The sequence below is a fragment of the Gracilinanus agilis genome, chromosome X (genome assembly GCF_016433145.1).
Source record: "Gracilinanus agilis isolate LMUSP501 chromosome X, AgileGrace, whole genome shotgun sequence".
NCBI lineage: Eukaryota > Metazoa > Chordata > Mammalia > Didelphimorphia > Didelphidae > Gracilinanus > Gracilinanus agilis.
The window spans coordinates 71,728,763-71,743,411 of record NC_058136.1 but is presented as its reverse complement, the minus strand read 5'-3'; the positions used below and the strand labels follow the sequence as shown (position 1 = coordinate 71,743,411).

Sequence of the window (14,649 nt, the reverse complement as noted above, 5' to 3'; positions counted from 1 at the left end):
TTCCTTTCCTTCCCTTATTTGTTTCAATACTTGGAATAGTAGTTTGATGGTATCTACTAGTTCCCCAGAATCAGTATCTTTCTTTGTTGTTGTAATCAAGTTGAACCATTGCCACAGGTGAGAGAAAACATTTTTTGAGACCACTAGGAATTGCCAGATTGTTAGGATTATGGCTAAGGCAGTTGGGATGAAGCAAATACATTCACCCAGGGTCAGAGCACACCATTTATAATAATCATAGATGTCCAGAACTTGTTGCATGAAATTAGGGAGTTTTATAAACCAAAAATCCATCATACCCTGCATTAGGGACCAAGAAATCATTGAGATGCTAGATAGGATAAGTGTTATCCTAGCTAACTTCATTTTTGTTGTATCAGAAGATTTTAGGTAGTTCACTAACTTTACTTGCCAATTAATGTTATATAGAAGTGAGGTAAATCTGGTTATAAGAAGGGATTAAGATGATGAGGTGATATGGGGAGGAATGAAGGGGATAGCTGAGTGTAGGGAAGGGATGAATGAGGTGGTATATTAGATGGTAAGGGAATGAATGGGAGTATACAGGAGGGGCTGCCCAAACAGGCTAATCACAGGAGGCTAGAGACAGAGGACACTGGGATAATAGACAGGATCCTTCAGGCAGAAAGGGTATCTCTATAGACAAAAAGGAGTTGGGCCAGTCAGAAATGTTTTAAATCTGGCTGGAGGGCTTCTCTTGTCAGTTTCTAAAGTCCCTTGAGGGAGGAGTCAAGAGGGCTCCTTCCTGCCATTCAAACTGAATGGGCGCAGGAAGTCTCAGGTAAGGACTTCCTGCCAAGATGGATGCCTGCATTTCCCTCAAGAAATAAAAAGAAAATAATTCCTTCCCTCTTCAGCCCTTGCCTTAATTTTCAATACAATGATTCACCAGAGGCTTTGAGTAGGTAACAAAGGAGGTTTATTAGTATCAGGGTTAATTAGAAGGAGATAGGGTTTTGTTACAACCACTAGGGAGAAAGCTGAAGGTGGAGGAAGAGTCACAGGAGAGGGTTAGACTGAGAGAGCCTGCTCTCACAGACAGGAAGATTTGACTGCCTTAAAGTAAAGTATATACTAGATTAATAAATAAGGGATAGCTTGATTTAAGGATGTCCTACTTGCCTACAAAAAACTAAACCCACAATCTCTAAAACACCAAAACCACCCCCCTCCTCCCAGAGCCCAAAGGGAAATTCAGGGAAAATAAACAGGAATGTAATGTGGAGCGGTCAGGGAGAGGTCCAGAGAAATCAGCTAGGTTCAAATTGCCCAGAGACAAAGGCACAGGCCAAGCCAAGCTGAAAGCCAAAAGCTGAGCCTCAGTTGGAACTTCAGCTCTCTTCAAGCCTCAGACTCCAACTGACTTTTTTGTGAACATTCTAAGACTTAACTGCCAGGGCTGTTTACAGTTGACTTTTGCAAGAGCAAAAGCTTCTTTTGCATCCTTGCATTACATCACCCTAATGCATATATTAATAATATGGAAATGGGCCTCAATCAGTGACATATGTAAAACCCGGTAGAATTGCTCATTGGCTCTGGGAGTGGGGTGGAAAAGAATATAAATCATGTAACCATGGAAAAATATTCAAAATAAATTAATTAAATAAAAAAATTCAAAAATAAAATAAAAGGAATTTAACAGAACTCCTTTGTTTTTTTTGTTGATTAAGGAGATTGGTCTGTACTTTTCTTTCTCTGTTTTTGATGTGCCTGTCTTTGGAATCAGTACCATATTTGTTTCATAAAAAGAATTTGATAGAACTGCTTTGCTTATTTTGTCAAATAGTTTGTATAGTATTGGGATTAGTTGTTGTTTGAATGTTTCATAGAATTCACTTGTGAATACATCTGGTCATGGGGATTTTTTCTTAGGGGGTTCTTTGATGGCTTGTTCAATTTCTTTTTCTGATATAGGGTTATTTAAGTGTTCTATTTCTTCCTTTTAATTTTAATTTTAATTTTGAATAATTTCTCATAGTTATATGTTTCATGTTCTTTCCCTCTCCCCCCAAACACCCCCACCCCCACCCCCATAGCCAATGCACAATTCCACTGGGTTTTACATGTATCATTTATTTCTTCTTCTCTTAATTCAGGCAATTTATATTTTTGTAAATCATCATCCATGTCACCTAGATTGCCATATTTTTTAGAGTTCTCTAAGTATGCCTTCATATCATCCACAAAGAGTGATCGTTTAGTTTCCTTATAGCCTACTTTAATTTCTTCCATTTTTCTTCTCTAATTGCTAAAGCTAGAATTTCTAGTACAATATTAAGCAATTATGGTGATAATGGACATTCTTGCTTCACTCTTGATCTTATTGAGATAGTTTCTAACTTATCCCCATTGTAGATGATGCTTGCTGATGATTTATGTGGGAAGCAAACCCTGAAACCCCATCGAGCAAACATGGAAGGCACCCTCAGGAAAACAATCATTTACTTTCATTGTGTAGGTAAAAACCAAAAGCAGTTTGCATCCTCAACCCCTGCTATAAAAGTAGATGTAACTTTCAATTAATTTGCTTTTGGTTGCTATCAGAGCCTCTAGCTCTCCTGACCCCCTATACGTGTTTTGTCTCAACCTTCTTACCCCACCTCATTCTTCTTACCTGTCTGGGACCCCCTGAGAGTTTTAAATTAATACTTTTTTATTTTAAGGAAAGGCTCTTTTATTTCTGTTTTCTAGTGTTTTTAATCAGAATGGATGTTGTATTTTTACAAAGACTTTTCCTCCATCTATTGAGATAATCATGGAATTTCCGTTATTTTCTATTATTACTATGGTCAATTATACTGATAATTTTCCTAATATTAAACCAGCCTTGCATTCCTGGTATAAATTGCACCTGGTCATAGTGCACAATCCTTGTGTTATATTGCTGTAGTGTCGTTCCTAGCATTTTATTTAAGGCTTTTGTATCAATGTTCATTAGGAAAACTGGTCTGTAATTTTCTTTCTATGTTTTCAGTCTTCCTGGCTTAGGTATCAACACCATATTTCTGTTAGAAAAAGAATTTGGTAGGATTTTTTCTTTCCTTATTTTGCCATAGAGTTTCTTTAATATTGGGGTTTCTATTTCCTCTTTTGGTAATCTAGGGAACTTATAATTTTGTAAATACTGATCCATTTCACCTAGATTGTCAGATTTATTGTCAGATAACTGGGTAAAATAGCTCGTAATGTTTGCTTTAATTTCCTCATCATTAGAGATGAAATCATGCTTCATTTTGTAATTTGTTTCTCTTTTTTCCTTTGCTTAAGCCAATTAACCAAAAGTAAGCGATTTTATTTGTCTTTTCCCTTCACAGAAGCTGCTCCTATTCTTATTTTTTAGTTCGATAGTTTTTTATTTCAGTTTTATTAATTTCTTCTTTTGATTTTTAGCATTTTGAATTTAGTCTTCAATTGGGGACTTTTAATTTGTTCTTTTTCTAGATTTTTAGTTGTATGCCCAATTTCAGTAATCTGCTTTTTCTCTATACAAGTTGTTCCCTGACAACTGCTTTAGCTGTATCCCATAAAGTTTTATATATTGTCTATTCAATGATCGTTTCTACGATTTGTTCGTTTACCCACACATTCCGAAGAACTAGATTATTTCTTTTCCATTCTATTTTTAATTTGCTTTTCCATGAACTCTTTTTTAAAATTTTAAACATTTATTAATATTTATATTTTAGAAAAGTTAACATGGTTATAAGATTTATGCTCTTACTTTCCCCTTCACCCCCCGACTTCCCCCCTCCCCTGGCCAATATGCATTTCCACTGGTTTTAACATGTGTCATTAATCAAGACCTATTTCCAAATTGTTGATAGTTGCATTGGTGTGGTACTTTTGATGCCCTATCATGTCCTCATCATCCCATGTATTCAAGCAGTTGATTTTCTTCTGTGTTCCCTCTCCTGCTATTCTTCATCTGAATGTGGGTAGCATTCTTTTCCATAAATCCCTCAGAATTGTCCTGGGTCATTGCATTGCTGCTAGTACAGAAGTCCATTGCATTCAATTTTACCACAGTATATCAGTCTCTGTGTACAGTGTTCTTCTGGCTCTGCTCCTTTCACTCTTCATCAATTCCTGGAGGTCTTTCCAATTCACATGGAATTCCTCCAGTTTATTATTCCTTTTAGCACAATAGTGTTCCATCACCAGCATATACCACAGTTTGTTCAGCCATTCCCCCAATTGAAGGGCATAACCTCATTTTCCAGTTTTTTGCCACCACAAAAAGCATGGCAATAAATATTTTTGTGCAAGTCTGTTTATCTATGATCTCTTTGGGGTACAAACCCAACAATGGTATGGCTGGATCAAAGGGCAGGCATTCTTTTATAGCCCTTTGAGCATAGATCCAAATTGCCATCCAGAATGGTTGGATCACTTCACAGCTCCACCAGCAATGCATTAATGTCCCAATTTGGCCACACCCCCTCCAACATTCATTACTCCCCCCTTCTTTCATTTTAGCCATTCTGCTAGGTGTGAGGTGATACCTCAGAGTTGTTTTGATTTGCATTTCTGGTACTGCTAGGCCCCCTTCCTTCACATTTTTTTCATTATTTCCCTTGATATTCTTGATCTTTTGTTATTCCAGATGAACTTTGTTATAGTTTTTCCTAATTCAGTAAAGATTTCCTGCCCTTTGATCCAGCCATAGCACTGCTGGGTTTGTACCTCAAAGAGATCAAAGATAGACAGACTTGTACAAAAATATTTATAGCCGTGCTTTTTGTGGTGGCAAAAAACTGGAAAAGGAGGGCATGCCCTTCAATTGGGGAATGGCTGAACAAACTGTGGTATATGCTAGTGATGGAATACTACTGTACTCAAAGGAATAATAACCTGTAGGAATTCCATGTGAACTGGAATGACCTCTAGGAATTGATGCAGAGTGAAAGGAGCAGAGTCAGAAGAACATTCTATGATCTCTTGCCACATCCCCTCCAACATTTATTACTCTCCTCTGCTGTCATTTTAGCCAATCTGCTAGGTGTAAGGTCATACCTCAAAGATGTTTTCATTTGCATTTCTCTAATTATTAGAGATTTAGAAGACTTTCTCATGTGCTTATTGATAGTTTTGATTTCTTTATCTGAAAATTGCCTATTCATGTCCTTTGCCCATTTATCATTTGGGGAATGGCTTGATTTTTTATACCACTGATAGGCAAACTACTGCCCACAGACCAGATGTGGCCTCCTGAAACGTTCTATCCGGCTGCTGCATGACATTATTCGTAATCTGAAGAATATAATGAGTAGGATACAATACAATGAAACTTTGAAAGAGTTACCTTAGAAACAGACTGACAGATGAGCATTTCCTTTCCTTTTGTCCCCTTTTTAAAAAGTTTGCCCATCACTGTTTTATACAATTGATTTAGCTCCTTGTATATTTGAGTTATTAGACCTCTGTCAGAGTATTTTGTTATAAATTGTTTTTCAAAGTTTGTTGTTTCCCTTCTGATTTTGGTTGCATTGTTTTTGTTTGTACAAACCTTTTTAATTTAATATAATCAAAATTATTTATTTTATATTTTGTAATTTTTTCCAACTCTTGCTTGGTTTCAAAATCTTTCTTTTTCCAGAGATCTGACAAGTGTACTATTCTGTGTTGACTTAATTTACTTATAGTTTCCATCTTTATATTCAAGTCATTCACCCATTCTGAATTTATCTTGGTATAGAGTGTGAGATGTTGATCTAAACCTAATCTCTCCCATATTGTTTTCCAATTTTCCCAGCAGTTTTTGGTCAAATAGTGGATTTTTGTCCCCAAAGCTGGGCTCTGGGTTTATCATACACTGTCTTGCTGACATCACTTACCCCAAGTCTATTCCATTGATCCTCCCTTCTGCCTCTTAGCCAGTACCATATTGTTTTGATGACCACTACTTTATAGTATAGTTTAATATCTGGTACTGCTAGACCACCTTTGTTCACATTTCTTTTTCATTATTTCCCTTGATATTCTTGATCTTTTGTTCTTCCAAATGAACTTTGTTATATTTTTTTTCTAATTCAGTAAAAAAGTTTCTTGGTAGCTTGATAGGTATGACACTAAATAAGTAAATTAATTTGGGTAGAATGGTCATTTTTATTATGTTAGCTTGTCCTACCCATGAGCAATCAATGTCTTTCCAATTATTTAGATCTAGTTTTAATTGTTTGGAAAGTGTTTTATAGTTATGTTTGTATAATTCCTATTTGTTTTGGTAGATACATTCCCAAGTATTTTATATTATCTAGGATTATTTTAAATGGTATTTTTCTTTCTACCTCTTGCTGCTGAGATGTGTTGGAAATATATAGAAATCCTGATGATTTATGTGCATTCATTTTGTATCCTATAACTTTACTAAAGTTGTTGATTATTTCCACTAGCTTTTTAATTGATTCTATAGGATTTTTTAAGAAGACCATCATATCATCTGCAAAAAGTGATAGCTTACATCTCCTCATTACCTATTTTAATACCTTCAATTTCTTTTTCTTCTCTAATTGCTACTGCTAGTGTTTCTAGTACAATATTAAATAATATGGGCTATAATGGGCATCCTTGTTTCACTCCTGATCTTACTGGGAAAACTTCTAATTTATCCCCATTGCATATGATGCTCGTTGATGGTTTTAGATATATACTGTTTATTATTTTTTAGGAAAGGTCCTTCTATTCCTATACTTTCTATTGTTTTCAATAGGAATGGGTCTTGTATTTTATCAAAGGCTTTTTCCAGGATCTGTTGAGATAGTCATGTGATTTTTGTTTGTTAGCTTGTTGATATTGTCAATTATGTGGATGGCTTTCCTAATGTTGAACTATCCTTGCATTCCTGATATCAATCCCACCTGAACATGATGGATAACCCTCATCATCACTTGCTGGAGTCTTTTTGCTAGTATTCTATTTAAGATTTCTGCATCTGTGTTCATTAGATAGATTAGTCTATAGTTTTCTTTCTCTGGTTTTGGTCTGCTTGGCATTGAAATCAGTACCACATTAGTGTCATAAAAGGAATTTGGTAGAATGCCTTCTTTGCTTATTATGTCAAATAATTTGTATAGTATTGGGATTATTTGTTCTTTGAATGTTTGATAGAATTAACTAGTGAATTATTTTATATTCAAATCCTGAGAAATGTTGGAGTCACCTTGATTGACAAGGGAGGCAGTTGGAGAGATTGGAATATTCCCAGATGCCGTGAGCCAGGGCAAAGTAGGTTGGCCTGGGAGTATAAATACCCTAACAGCCACCTGGGAGAGGTCTCTCTGATTTTGGACTTTGGTCCCTTCAATCTTTAGGTCTCTGAATCTTCCTAGCTCTTTAGGTCTCTTGGTCCCTGGGTGGTGAAGGGAGGCTGGGAGGTCTGAAGAAGCAGAGAGTGGGTAGGATCTATATATTTCCTGAAGGCTCTGATTGCAAGTACATCACCAAACACTAATAAGAAAGCTGAGAGAAACTGACCAACACAGCTGCATCAAGGGCAATCACTCTCTGGTTTGACATTGGCCAGGCTGAGCCAGAGGGGTTGTGAAGAACAAAAGCTCCAACTTCTACTAAATCAATAGCCTCCAGCTCTGAGTGATTATAAATTATAGATATTAGATTGACAGGGTCTCCAATCCCCAGTCCTTATCCTGATTATCCTTTCCCTAATTATAGATCACAGATAAAGAGTGTTCAATAAGTACCTTCCTGAGTGGTCTTTATATCATGACCCTTGGGGAGGGAGCAAACGAAGTCAGATAACAAACGTGATCCAAGGCTGATCAGAGCCCAATATTAATAATTGATACAACCCCAGGTTGGACCTGAAAGGGTTACCCATCCACCTAACCTTTCGGGGTCCTTCCCTGGGCAACTGTTATTGAAAGGGGAAGTTATAACAACTAGCAAGGGTGATTGGGGTTGGTGTTCCCCCATCACCAGCACCTAGGGAGAATACAGAGATACATCCACCTCACTGGTATCCATATCTCCCTTAGGACCATAGGACTATCTCTTTCTTTATAACAGATTTTGGGGATCCAGGTTATAAAGAAAGAGAGACCCTTAAATGAGTATTTTTTATTGTAAAACTATTATAAACCTGTGTTGATAATCATGTTTTTTTGCCCATACTTTTGGGAAACAATTTTTGAAAATTGCTTTATTTTGTTCTTGATTTCAAATTAACCTTTTTAATTTTTTCTGGCAATGAATTTTTTCTTTTTTAATCACATTTTCTTATTCCTAATGTGTATTTTAAAGTAATCAACTTAATTTAATTGATGACTTCATTTTTTCTTAAATAAACATTGTATAAGGTGAGGATATTTATTTTAATCTTCTGCTCTTTTTCTATACAAACATTTTAGCATCATACAGTGGAAAATCCAAAAGTAGGGTATGATTTCTCTGATTGTGAGTGAAATTTTTTTGATTTCAAACTTTTTATTTAATTAATTAATTTAGAATATTTTCACATGGTTACATGATTCATGTTCTTTCCCTCCACACCTCTCACCCCACCCTCCCATAGCCAATGAGCAATTCTACTGGGTTTTACATGTGTCATTGATTAAGACCCATTTCCATATTATTAATATTTGCATGAGAGTAATAGCTTAAAGTCTACATCCCCAATCATATTCCCATTGGACCATGTGATCATGCAGCTGTTTTTCTTCTGTGTTTCTTCTTCCACAGTTCTTTCTCTGGATGTGGATAGCGTTCTTCCTCATAAGTCCCTCAGAGTTGTCCTGGATCATTGCATTGCTGCTAGTAGGAAGTCCATTACAATCAATTGTACCACAGTGTATCTGTCTCTGTGTATAAGGTTCTCCTCGTTCTACTCCTTTCACTCTGCATCAATTCTTGGAGGTCATTCTAATTGTGAGTGAATTTGAAACATTAAAAAAATGTAATATTCCAAAATGTCTTAAAGTTTAAAAAATGGAATGTAAAAAGAGGTGTTTTGCACCTGAGAAGAAACTACATAGTGATGAAATACTCTGTAGAAATATTCCTTTTTAAACCACATGTAAACTCAAAAAAGGTTCATTCAGAACAGATGATAATCTGCCTTTTCTGGTCCACATCATCTGAGTTTTTATTAGTAGTTTAAGTGTACTTTTGATCCTCAGTTCTTTGATGATATGGAAAAAGACCTTTTTGGACACAACCCATAGCTGTACCAGTTATAATGACAATACAATGGGGAATAAAAAGTGGCAGACTGAATGTATAATTATGGCTTTTAGGAGTTATTTTCAAACATGAATTGGACAGTTGCCTCTTCAAATATGTAGTTCTTTCTAGTTATAATGGCTTACTGAGAAAGCAACACTGACTTAAACAAAGCCAGAATATTTAGGAAGGTAAAAATATGTGTACTAGGAATGAATGTTTTTCATATTTTTGTTCTATTTATATAAACAAATGTTTATTTAAAAATTAATCTTAACTACACAGCTAAAAACATAATTTAATAAAGGCTATAAGTTAAAAGTGAATAAAATAATGGTGACTCGGAGCATGTTGTGCTTCTTTCATCTCTCCATGTACCCCTTGGTGTCAGAGGTTTTATAGCTCCATGTATATCCCTGGTCTAAATTAAGTATTACCTTTTCTGAAGAATATTTATTCCTCTGCTTTACCAATGCTAATTCACTTTGTCTGTGTGGTGTGTGGTATTTGTTTGTAATTTATAGAAATTGTTTAAGTTGGAGAAAGCCTGGTTTATGCTAACAGCATTTTGGACTATGGTAGGCCAGGAGACGGCCATTTGTTCTGGTAAATTTATTCTTGATGAAGTAGAACATGATAAACATATCAGGGGAAACTAGGAATATGGTGTTTCCTAAGAATGAATTCTTTGTATGCCATAAAGGCAAGAACTCACTTTTTCATCTCCACCTTCCTTTCACACATCTAGAACTGGATGTTGATAAATATGAAAAATGATAAAGGCTGGTATAAATATATATATTAGTATTTTAATTAAAGCCATGCTGATAGATAAAATCATTAGACCACGCGCTTGTAAGCATTCAAAACTGCCGCCTCCAGAAGCGCCTACTCGCCAAAGAGACCACTTCCTCCTAACCCAGGAGATTTAAACCCTTCCCTGCGTCAAGACGTAAGCCTTCCCAAGCCCAAAAACCGGAAACGGAAACCCGTTGGACCACGGGAAATGTAGTTTGATACATTTCCCAAATTTCACTTTTACAATGTTCAGCAGAAATCTTCAGCTCAGTGCAAAAAAGCATTCATGATCTTTCCGCTTAAACCCTCTTCCTACCTTCTCTGTTACTGTGGAAGGCAATAATAGCATCTTACCCTGTAATTCTAGTCAGCCAGGCTGACAACTTAGGAGCCATCTGGGCCTCTCACTCTCTTTTACCTTCCATAACCAAGTTATTGCCAAGACTTGCACATCTCTGAATAGAAGCCCCTTTCCCCCTCTTCTCCTTCCCCCTCACCCTTAGTACAGGCGTCCAGCAACAGGAGCTGGACTTTTTTAACATTTAAAACAAAATTTTTAAAGCTTTTTTCCTACATATTATTTTACTTAAGAATATTTTTCCCTTGTTACATGATTCATAGTCTCTCCTTTTCTCTTCCTTCCCCCCTCCCAGAGCTGACAAGCAATTCCCCTGGTTTATACATGTCTTATTCCTCAAAACCTATTTCCATATCATTCATATTTGTAATAGAGTAATCTTTAAAAAACCACAACCCCAAATCATATATGCATATAAGCAAGTGATAAGTCATATGTTTTTCTTTTGCATTTCTCCTCCCAGTGTTCTTTCTCTAGCTGTGCATAGCATTCTTTTTCATAGGTCCCTCAGGATAGTCTTACATCATTGCATTGCTATTATTAGCAATGTCCATTATATTTGATTAGGCCATAATGTTTCAGTTTCTGTACAACATTCTCCTGGTTCTGCTCATTTCACTCTTGTTACAAACAACTGAAAGGTACTTTTATAATGGTATTTTCTCCAGTCTAGTCATATGGGGAAGATACAAATAAAGACCGTGAGAGCTAATTGTCAAAACCCAGTAACTTAAAGTGACATAGTGTAACAGAACTTAACAAACAAATTAAAATCTTAAAACAAGAAGTCAGCAAATCAATACATGTGATAGCATACAGGTACCGAATTCAAGAGTTCTGTTTTTTTCCAAATTCCAATACAGAGATTTTCGTAAAACAATGGAGTCTGAAAAGGCTTAAAATCCACCTCCAGACTCTTTAAGACTCCTTACCCTCCCCAGTATCATCCTCTATCTAGGTTCCTTTTGGTCACACCTCTGGGATCTCCCATATTGAGGGAGAATTCCACACTGAACATAGTATGGAGGAATCCCTAATTGGATGTATTGTAGAGACTAGGCAGGCCAGAATGCCCAGGGCATGTAGGGAGATGAATTTCTCCCCTAAATCTCAGTATTATTCAAGCTAATCACTAGGAGCAGTGCACCCAGAAATGTTAGGAAGATGATCCTAAAACTTGGAGCTATTTGAGATAGGTAATACACTGCTCTTTCATAGAGTGGTCCATGCTTGCAATTCTACTTCCTATTTGGAAGAGTAACCTTCCTTCCCATCTCCTCTAGGGGTAAAAAATGCCAGGGAGCAGCTTGCTTCCCCTGCCACTTGGATTGGGAGTTAAGAGGGTAGAAGCTCTCCTCAGGTAAAAACCCTTTAGGAGGCTAATTATTGCCTAAGGAAAACACACCTGGGCTTCCAAGTCAAGCAGCTACCATGTACTCAAGTGTTGGCAATGTAAGGGAAAGAGGGAGTTATACTTTCCCAGCTTGTTTGGAGAGTAGCTCCAAGGATTCCCAGCTTGTTGGCAGAAATCAGCAGCAGTAACAGCAACAGCAGCAGTAACAGCAATAGCAGCAGCAGGAAGAAGAACAGGATCATCAACAGCAGGAAGCATCAATGCCAGAAAAACTCTGAAGAGACTTCCATGGAGGGGGGCCAGGAGAAATGTGGTTTCTTTTGAAACTTATCTACTCGGAGAGAATAAAGAGTTCTGAACCCCACTTCTGGTTGCCACAAATGTAGAATTTAAATTAATGAGCAATACTTCAAGGATTATTTTTATAAAGTTTATTATCTGACAAAATAGAACCAGGTGACTAAATTTTTCTACCTTCTAAAAAATTCCTGCTCCACCAAAGCCACCACAGGAAAGATAAAGCTCAAGAGACAGAATGAAGAATCAAGACATGAATAAATAATAACTAAACAAAAATATGTGTGTATATGCATAAACACATATGTGTATATAAACATGCATAAATTTGAGAAATGCTCTTTTAAACTATTCCTTAGAAAAATATTTCCCTTTTGAAAAATTAACCCTTCATTTTTATTGGACTTGTGCAGTGTGTATGTATATGATTTTTTAAAAATCAGATAGATTATCTTGACTTTCTTGTAATTAGCAGACTCTTAATCTTGATTCAGTTGTATTTTTTAAATAGTTGATGCTCTAGGGATAATGCTTTAATGGTTATTTTTTTACATTTCAGATGGTGTGCTGCAAAAGATGGAAATTTAATTTGTTGTGACAATTGCCATAATATTTTTTGCAAGAAATGCATTTGGTGCAACCTTGGGCTAAACGAGATATCAAAAATAATGGATGAAAACCACCAGTGGCATTACTATATTTGCAGACCTGAGCCTCTGTTAGATTTGATTCCCACATGTGACAGTGTGTTTGAGAATTTATCACATTTGGTGCAACAGAAGGAAAAAAAGCTAAAGTTTGCAAGTGATGAAAAGAAATTTGGTCATCTGCATAAATTCCACTCCCTGCCAAAAGGTAAATATTGTGCTGAAGAGAAGACCCAGTTAGATAATTCTTCCTCTAGTTCTATAACATTTTTCCCATCATTAATACCTCCAAAAGATTTTATTAAAAAGACAAAAGATCTAGTTGAGAACAGTACAACTATGAACTCCACTTTTCTTAAATTTGCGGGGGAAAGGGACTTCCTGGACAGTGTATTTTCCTTCTGGTTGTTGACAGAAGCTACTCTGGCCCCGAGCTATCCCAGCTTTCCACCCCCATCACCGCCACTGCTGCCCCTTCCCCTTCCCATGGCTGCCATGAAAAAATTCTTCCAAGAGATCAAGGTGGACATCAAGTTCAAGAGAGGGGCAGAAACTCACAGATACAATGGGGGAAAAGGGCTCCAAGGATCAACAGAGCCAACAAGCAACCAAGCAGACTTGTCAGGGACCTACCAATGAAGCCCAAATGGCAGCGGCAGTGGCACTGGCTAGGCTGGAACTGAAACAACCATGGTCTCGAGGACCCACATCCCAAGATTCCATCTGGAACCAAGTGAAGAAGAAATTATAAGCAGAACCCACTGTTAGTGGGATCTCTGAGTCTTCTGGAGCAAATGTGATACCTGGGGCTGAGGAGGAGAGCTCTGAAAACTTGTCTGTGACTGGTGTTTATTTTACCTGCCCATTTACTGGAGCCATTTTGAGAAAGGACCAGAGGGATGCCCACATCAAAGAGGTCATTAACAAGTATGCAGACAAAGACCCAGTGGCTGCTTCCATCATGAAGATCCATACATTCAACAGGGACCAAGAGAAAGTGAAGTTGGGGCTGGACACCATTGCCAAGTACCTGGACAACATCCATCTTCACCCAGAAGAGGAGAAATACAGGAAAATCAAATTGCAAAACAAAGTGTTTCAGGAGTGGACCAACTGCCTAGAAGGAGCTAATGAATTTTTCAGGGCCATTGGGTTTGAGAAGATGACCCTTCCTGTTCCAGAAAAAGAGGCTTTGGAAGAATTCTGTGTGCTGGGGGAGGATGCCCAAGTAGAGAAGCACAAAGTTGCCCTGTAGAACTCAGAACCAGTGCGGGCTCAGCTGGCCTGTCAGTGACAATCTTCAAGCCTTCCCTTCTGACTGCCCAGTTTGACCTATCTGGGGACTTCTTGAATCTCACCACTGAGGAACTCAAACAGGAGCAGAAGCTAAGGATGGACACTGTGGAATGGCTGTCTGAGCTTTGGGAGGCAATGCAAAGCCATGCGGGAGAAGGAGGAGCAGAGGGAAATGAGAAAATATACTTATACCCTCTTAGGGGTCCGCTTTCCAGATGGGCACATCCTGTGCTTGGGAGCAGCTGTCTGCACTCTACAGGTATGTGAGGGAGGCACTGCAAAGTGGCTGCCCTTTAAACTACTTCTTGTAGGTGGGCACAAACTGTTGGATGACAGCTTAGCCTTCAACAAATGTGGACTCGTGCCTTCAGCTCTTCTAACTTTCACTTGGGATGCAGCCATCATGGACAATATCAAGGCATCAGGAGCCAAGCAGCCCCCAGGAGCTCTGAAACCTGAACTTCTTGCTACTGTGGAAAACCTCTCATGAAATAAAAAGCCAGACTAAAAAAATGTTTAAAAAAAAACAAACAGGGGCAGCTGGGTAGCTCAGTGGATTGAGAATCAGGCCTAGAGACAGGAGGTCCTGGGTTCAAATCCGGCCTCAGACACTTCCCAGCTGTGCGACCCAGAGCAAGTCACTTGACCCCCATTGCCTACCCTTGCCAATCTTCCACCTATAAATCAATACACAGAAG

General features: G+C 37.6%; 1 pseudogene; it reads left to right on the top strand.

Annotated features, from left to right (window-relative positions):
• Positions 1-13,150: 13,150 nt before the first annotated feature.
• On the top strand, positions 13,151-14,446 carry LOC123253585 (annotated as a pseudogene).
• The last annotated feature ends 203 nt before the right edge of the window (positions 14,447-14,649 follow it).